This window comes from Furipterus horrens, unplaced genomic scaffold, assembly GCF_987537825.1.
Source record: "Furipterus horrens unplaced genomic scaffold, mFurHor1.1.pri manual_scaffold_4, whole genome shotgun sequence".
NCBI classification, from domain to species: domain Eukaryota; kingdom Metazoa; phylum Chordata; class Mammalia; order Chiroptera; family Furipteridae; genus Furipterus; species Furipterus horrens.
In genome coordinates this window covers 39,007,059-39,014,418 of record NW_028327174.1, presented here as the reverse complement: position 1 = coordinate 39,014,418, position 7,360 = coordinate 39,007,059, and the positions used below count along the sequence as shown (strand labels likewise).

The 7,360-nt window shown below is 42.1% G+C and overlaps 1 pseudogene; it reads left to right on the top strand.

Annotated features, from left to right (window-relative positions):
- The first annotated feature begins 534 nt into the window (after positions 1–534).
- On the top strand, positions 535–5,347 carry LOC150011548 (putative inactive 1-aminocyclopropane-1-carboxylate synthase-like protein 2 pseudogene; annotated as a pseudogene).
- Positions 5,348–7,360: the final 2,013 nt, after the last annotated feature.

Below are 7,360 nucleotides of genomic sequence, written 5' to 3'. Positions count from 1 at the left end.
CATCCATCCAAATGAGTACCAGGCACTGGGCTAGGTCCAGAATATAAACCCATGAGGTTGGGGTCATATTCTCAGGAATAGATCATATGTGGTATAGAAGTAGATGTGTAACCAGGTAGAAACACATTGTTCAGAGACACAGTAGGAAAGAAGACACACTCAAGCTGGATAATTGGAGGAGAATATGCTTCCAAAGGCTGATACAGGGCCCCACAGGGAATAGTGTGGTGCACCAGACTATTGAGGACAGTTACTTTTATCACTTCAAGACCTGGGGGGATGAAGAAAGAGAACAGTTACTCCAATTCACAAGAGGCACTCCTATAGAAATGTTCCCTTGAGACTTGGAAAAAGTCTTGCATTGAGACAATCTTGCAGGGAGAGGGCACAGGAATATATAATGACCTTCCTTTCTTCCCTTCGTCCCATCTCCTGTTAGGGCTCCTCATTGAAATCCAACTGGAAGACAGAGAACATGGGAACAAATTGTTGACCATGCAGGGCAGGCACCTGGATAGAACAGAGTGAAACAGGATGGAGAAAGGATCTTGTGGGAAACAGGAGATGGGCAGCAAATGCAGATACAATGTCCTGCCAGTAGGTGCTACTGATTTAGGAGGGAGAATGAGGAGTAAACAGACATGTACAGCCTGGCCTGACTCGTGCTCTGAAAGTGGTATGCACAGCAAGCAACTGGAGCCCTGGGGATGGGTACTAACTCAGAGGGAGAGGGGTTGGAAGGATCTGCAGGAGGCATTCCTAGACTTTGAAGGATATAATGCTTCCCTGGCATTTGCAGGTAGACCCAGGTATCCTGTTGCACATAAACAATTTCACAGAACCTCAACATCAGAAAATGTTGATAGATCTGTGCTCAGATGGATCAAGTCAAAAACAAAAGCATTCTGAAATCATGTCTGAACATAGGCAAAAACTTGAATGTTGTCTAAAGCACGAAAATGGCCAGATATTCCACCGTCCTGGAGAATATGAGTGCCTGCTCCTTCTTTACAAATAATAGATTTAGCTTTGTTTTAGTTCTTCCCCCTCACTAATAAGATTTATTGAGAAACTTAATCAGAGACAGCAGCCAATCCTGAGCAAAGCTCTTCCTTCCTACTCATATTCACCTAATGCTAGCCTTAATCCTATAATAGGGTCTTTATAAACTCTTATTGGCATTCCATAGTTCCTCACAGTGTGAGATATTGCTTTCTTCAAAACTCTGACTCCAAAAAACCTCCGCTGCCTTGCGGCATACCTCTTCAGGGGAAAGGCTAAGGGAGTAAACCCCGACAGAAAATCCGGAGCCGGAGTCCCTAAGGCGGTTTGACGTTGTAGTCAACACCGGCAACTCCTGCGGCGCACCTGAAGCCAAGCTGTATTGACTCCGTCTTTCCCTTGGATCCTTCAGCTGCGAAGAGAGGGGAGGTCTGCTGCGTGGGCAACAGCAGACCCTCCATATCACCCTGCCCAGGCTCTGTAGCTTCAGCTTCACTGGAGAGGACACTCCAGCGTCATCGCAAGATGACGATTCAACACGGGAGGAGACAGATGCCGTGTCACTCCCGAGTCGGACTGCACAGCCATTCTCGGCGGTGCAGATAGACTCTTAAGAAGCTACACCATCGTCTCTCGAGACGGACGGCTGCCGACGACGACGACTAAACTCAACTTGTTCCCGGAGGCTTTTAGTGAGAAGGTATTAACACTGGTTAAAACTGAGAGATGACATTTAGGTTAATGGTGCAGCATGTGAAAGTGCATACAGTGGAGGCAATCTGATATACTGGAAAAGTTACAAGTAACTCACAGTGGTTGGAGCTATCTATGTTCATTAAAGCCTATGTCCGTGATCAAAAATAAATCTTTCTCTTTCCTAGCTTGTGTAGTTAGGTGAGGAAAAAAAATAACATGCATAAAAATTGGAGGAAAATTTTATATTTTGGAATAACTCAAAACTTAAACCTGTAGGCAAAACTTAAGAGAGCTTCTTTCTAGATTTTTTTTTTGATTGCAAAATTACAATGGATTCCTATAGCTGCTCTTTTCTAATTTTTTTTTTTTTTGTGGGGAAGGGTAGAAATGTGGCTCACTTTGCGAGTATCCTAAACGTGCTTGGTTGACTTACTACTGGGTTATACAGAACTCAGGGCATGTGGCAAATGGTGATGCTGGCATAGCAACCCTTTTATATTGAGCCTAGAAGTTTCTTTGTTCTTTGGAGACACCAGGGAGTCATGATACTAAGGCTTAAAAGCCTTGCAAATCCACTATTTTAAAGCAGAGGCATCCGTATGCAGAAGGTGATAGTTGATAACTTTTCTGATATTTTTCCTTGTAAAATCATAATAAAAATCATATTAAAATACTAATTGCTAAAACTCATGTATAATTTACTGTATGCTAGGCATCATGCTAAGTACTTTCCATATAGTCATTTGTTTACTCCACACAAGAACCCTATTAGGTAAGTATTGTGATGATTTTGTGGAAGGAATCAAGAGCCAGAGAATTTAAGGAATTTGCTTAGCTTGTAAGTGAAGCAGTTGAGATTGGAGGCCAGATCTGCTTGCTGGGTTGGCAGAGTTAAACAGTGTGGTGCAGAGCTGTGCTTTCACCTTGATGTGCCGGGTATCTTCTGGGGATTTGTTTCAAAATAGCTCCTGGCTCAGCTGGCCTGAGATGGGGCCTGAGCATCTGCATCTCTACCAAATGCTGTTGCTCTGCTTTGTGTAGCGAGGGACTGAGGACCAGGAGTTAGAAAAGTGGAGGCCAAGTCCTCGGGTAGGAGTCTGGGAGCTCAGTCAATTAGTCTCTGCTGTTCCTTTTCCTGATGTGTGAAATGAGCAGGCTGCGTGATTTCTGAGGCCCAGTCAAGCTTGTAAAACCCTGTGCCCCTGGTTTCAGGCGTCAGAGGCTCCTTTGCGCTGTCATTGGCGCAGTTCTCCTGGTCGGGAGTCTAGGAGGCGCTAGAGAGGGAGCTGGTGTGGGCAGCTACCTCCTCCCCAGGGGCCGAGTTCAGATGACAAAGTGGAGCTTCTGGACGGACAGGGGCTGCTCTGTCGTCAGCTGTTTCCTCCCAAATCTGAGAAGTTCCCTGGCATCTGGTGCCACTCCCTTCTGCCTCATGGATTCTCATCCCTGTCACAGCTGGTTAGGGAGCTGGACCTAAAATGGAGCCTAATAGTCAAGGTACCACACTGGGTATTTTTACTGTGCCCTGTAATTTCTCCTCCAAACTAATATTCCTGTGAAGAAACCTCTAGCATCTTAATAAGGCTCCTTCTCCTTTTAAAGGTTTCCCACTATTAGACATGCAGAAGATACTTAACTCTCAGTGTGGCCAGCCAGTGCTGTGCTTAAAACTCAATTTTCAAACTGCTTTTGCTTTTGTAATAGTGTGAGGACCTATGAATAGAATGCGATAAATCCTCTTATAACGTAAGCTTCAAAGAAAGTTTCATTGTTATGGTTCCCTAAGCCTCCAAGCACGGTACCTGTGATTTAGGGCCCCGTTTCACTGTAATCCCAGTTCTGTATTCACTATGCAAATTGCAGATTTGTGTTTCAGATGATCGGTCTGGGTCCAAGACAGCGGGCCTTCCTTCCTTTCTTTCCTTTTACTTTGATCGTGCAGTGCTATAGCACACACTCCATAAATTATGCAAAGAACTTCTCCAGATGCAGAACTTCAGTGACATTATGTGTTATGGTTTCCATGCTGCATTTTGACATTTTGTGAAATTTAATTACATCTGATGATTCTCCCAGCCCAGCCAGGCCAGAGCAGCAGTATTCTCCCCCTGCTGTGCTCCGCCAGGAGTGCCTCCTGGAAGTTAAGAGGGGCACTTGCCGTCCTGTCACTGTGTCTATGAAATTCATTATCTTTTAGCTATACCTGGGTCGGGCTAATTATAAGTCATGAAGGTGTTTAGAGAGAGTAATCTTGTAAAAATACTCTTAATTTCCAAGTAGAAACAAGTCTTTCCATCATTAGAATGATTTCTATATTGGAAGTCTTGAATGCCTTGGCTTCTTAACTTTTCCTGATCTGTGGTTAGGGATTTTTTTTATGTATGTCAATAGTGACGATCCCAGTACTTGACCATGGATGGGATTTTTAGGATTGTTAAAGGGTAAAAGGTATAGAGTACTGCAAATTGGTATAAAGTTGTGATGAGTGTGGTATGAGAGGAATGGTAGTCTGAAAAGACCTTAAAGAAAAACACAAGCTCAGTGAGAGGAGAAGGGTCATGGAGCGATGTCTGAGCTCTAATGGTCAAGGAGGATTTCATCAGGCATAAGGGTTTTAGACCAAAGAAGAGATGAGTGAAAACAGAGACACAGATTCAGGCCAGCTTGCTGAGGCCAAAACAAATAGGACACCCTCCACAAACCCTATGGCCAGATGAAGGGCCTGGGCCGCAGAACCCAGAGGCCCCACACCCAGCTGATGCAGCTGATGCTGCGCTTGCTGCAGACCATAGAGGACTACATCACGTGGCAGGAACTGGTGCCGGAGGAGGAGAGGCACAGTTGGGCCACCAGGGAGCAGGAAGTGTGGAGCTCCAAATGTCTTGCCTTTCCCTGGACTCTAGGGGTGATATCGGAGGCAAGCAGCAGGCCCAATCATCCAGGCAGGCTGCCCAGCTAAGTTACCAACCAGGTAATCTGGAAGCTGCATTTGGCAGCTGTCACCTGTCCAACGGTGGCATTGCAATCTCTGTCTTATATCACTCTAGTTTCCACGACCACATGACCTACCAAAAAGACAAATTCCATGAGGAAAAGAGCACATTGGGCTTCATTAACCTCGGTCTCAGTGAGAACAAGCTCTGCATTGATCTGATGGCTGAAACGTTGGGTCAGAGTGACATGAACATGCAGATGATGCCCTTCTGCAATATTCTGACTGGAGAGGACAAGCACTCCTGCGGGAAGAAGTGGCCCAGTTCCTGACCTACTACTGCAAGGCACTTGTCCAGCTTGACCCCGAAAATGTGGTTGTTCTAAATAGCTGCCTCTCTATGTTCTCTGTGCTGACCATGATTCTGTGTGATCCAGGTGAGGCCTTTCTGACCCTCACCCCCTTATATGCTGGCTTCATTTTACTTCCTGCCTCTGTGCGAAAGTTGAGCTGATTCATGTCCACCTGGTCAGTGAGATCACAGAGGTGAACTTTCATCCATTCCAGCTCACTGTGGACAAGTTGAAGAAAGCCCTGCTTGAGGCTCATCTTAAGGGAAGAAAGGTCCGGGGCCTTGTGCTCATCAACCCTCATAACCCTCTGGTTTGTGCCTCTGTTCAAATGTCTGTCTTGGTTAAATACTGTGTTCTCCCTTGAGTGGGAATAGATGGAAGAGAGCCATACAAATCTAGGAAGCTCTTCTTTAGAATTTTATTAAGCTTGGAAAGATAGTAGAACTCTTGTTATTAATAGAGTAAATACTGTATTTAAGTATCACCATGTCTCGGAAAGCAGCTTTTATGTTAATTGCTTTTGAATTAGAGTGAAAATACTGAAAACATCTATTGAACAGGCAGAAGTTAAGGCAGAAATCTGGGGGTGATTTCACAAGGCAGACTGCTTCTCCCTCCCAGGCCTCACCTCCTATATTCTGTGTTCTGTATTCAATGTTCTATATTCTATATTCTTAGCCTAGCAGCCCCAGAGTGTAGGCAGCAGCTCTCCCAAGCTTGTGGGGTTGGGTGGTGTCCTTGGTACTTTTCTGTGTTTTCTGGAGAAGTGTTAGGTGAATCAGAACACAATTTGTGCTTTTTCTATTCCTTTAGGGCCCATACTTGCAAATCAGTTGGGCCATGAAATCCTGGGTCTAGCTAGTGGCTTTGTATATGAAGCCTTGGGCCATAGTGGAATTTGTCCCACTTAGCCAGATAGCCTGTTTTTTGGATTCAGATTCCCTTCCTTGAAATTGCACTTGCATTTTATACACCTGCTTGAATTTTAAATTTGAATATTTGGATTAAAAAATTGGGTCCCATGTACATTGTTCCCTCCCTTGCCCCAGATCAATGTAGTTTGATGACTTTGGCATCATATATATGAGATATGGAATATGTATTCCCATAATAGGCTATTGTGAAATAGATCAAATGAACATCTCTTTATAAATGACAGAAATTTAATACTGTAACATCTTGTCTTCATAGAACATTCAATTAAGATTTGTGGAGAAATGATAACTTTATTGGCATTTATCTGGATAGAGTGTTTTACAAATAAGGTCATTCACCAATATTCTTTCAATTCTGCTTTTATTGCATGGTAATCTTATGATTTAAATGAGAAATGACAATGCTTAGAACTTTTTAGAAATACAGTTGTAATATATGGATTACACATAGTTTAGGTTTTTCATTTATAATAAAAAGCCAACTATAGTATTTTAATTTCACATCTTTTATGCACTTTTGTGCTCTAATTTTTTTTACTTTAAAATATTTTGAAGCATTAAATATGATCACAAAAATTGTAAAAAAAACTCACAGCAGTCAAAAGATTTAGAATTTTAAATGAATTCTGTAAATGCTTCTATGTTATGTACCCCTTTCCCAACCCATTCTCCTCCAACTGCCAGAAAAATACCATTATCTAGAATTTTATTTTTTTCTGTCTTTTTTTATGGTTTTACCACATGTGTTTGTATCCCTAAAACTATAATATTTAGTTTTTTATGGATTTGAAATTATATAAATCAAATAATTGTTCTGCAGGAATCGTTTTTGAAATTGTTTTTTCTCTCACCTTTATGTTCCTGAGATTTACTTACATTTTCGTTCTTAGCTGTAATTGATTCCTTTCAATGGCGATAAAATATTTATAATATTGTACCATTATGTATCCATAATTTTATTGATAAGTATTTGGTTTTCTACTATGTTGCTACCACAAACAGTCCTGATATGAACAATTTTTGCATGCTTATTGATGTAAATATACAAGACTTTCTCTAGTTAACATTAGTAGGATTGACATCTCTGAATCTTAGGGCATGGACACCATTAAAATTACTGGATGAACCAAATTTTTTTTCCTAAGGTCATTAGACAAATGTACAGTCTTATAAGCCAAGTATATGCAATCCAGTTGACTCATATCTTTGCTAATACTTGATGATATGAGACTTTAAAATTATGGCCAATCTGGTGGGTGAGAAATGCTATGTCATGGTCATTTTTAACTTGTTTTTCTAAGAATGCTAATGAGATTCAGCATATTTTCATACTGTACTATTGGCCATTAGGGTTTCCTTTTCTGTGCAGTGCCCATTTTAATTAAGCCTTTGTCCATTTTTCTATTGGGTTGTTGTTATGGGCTGAACGGTGTCACCCCAAA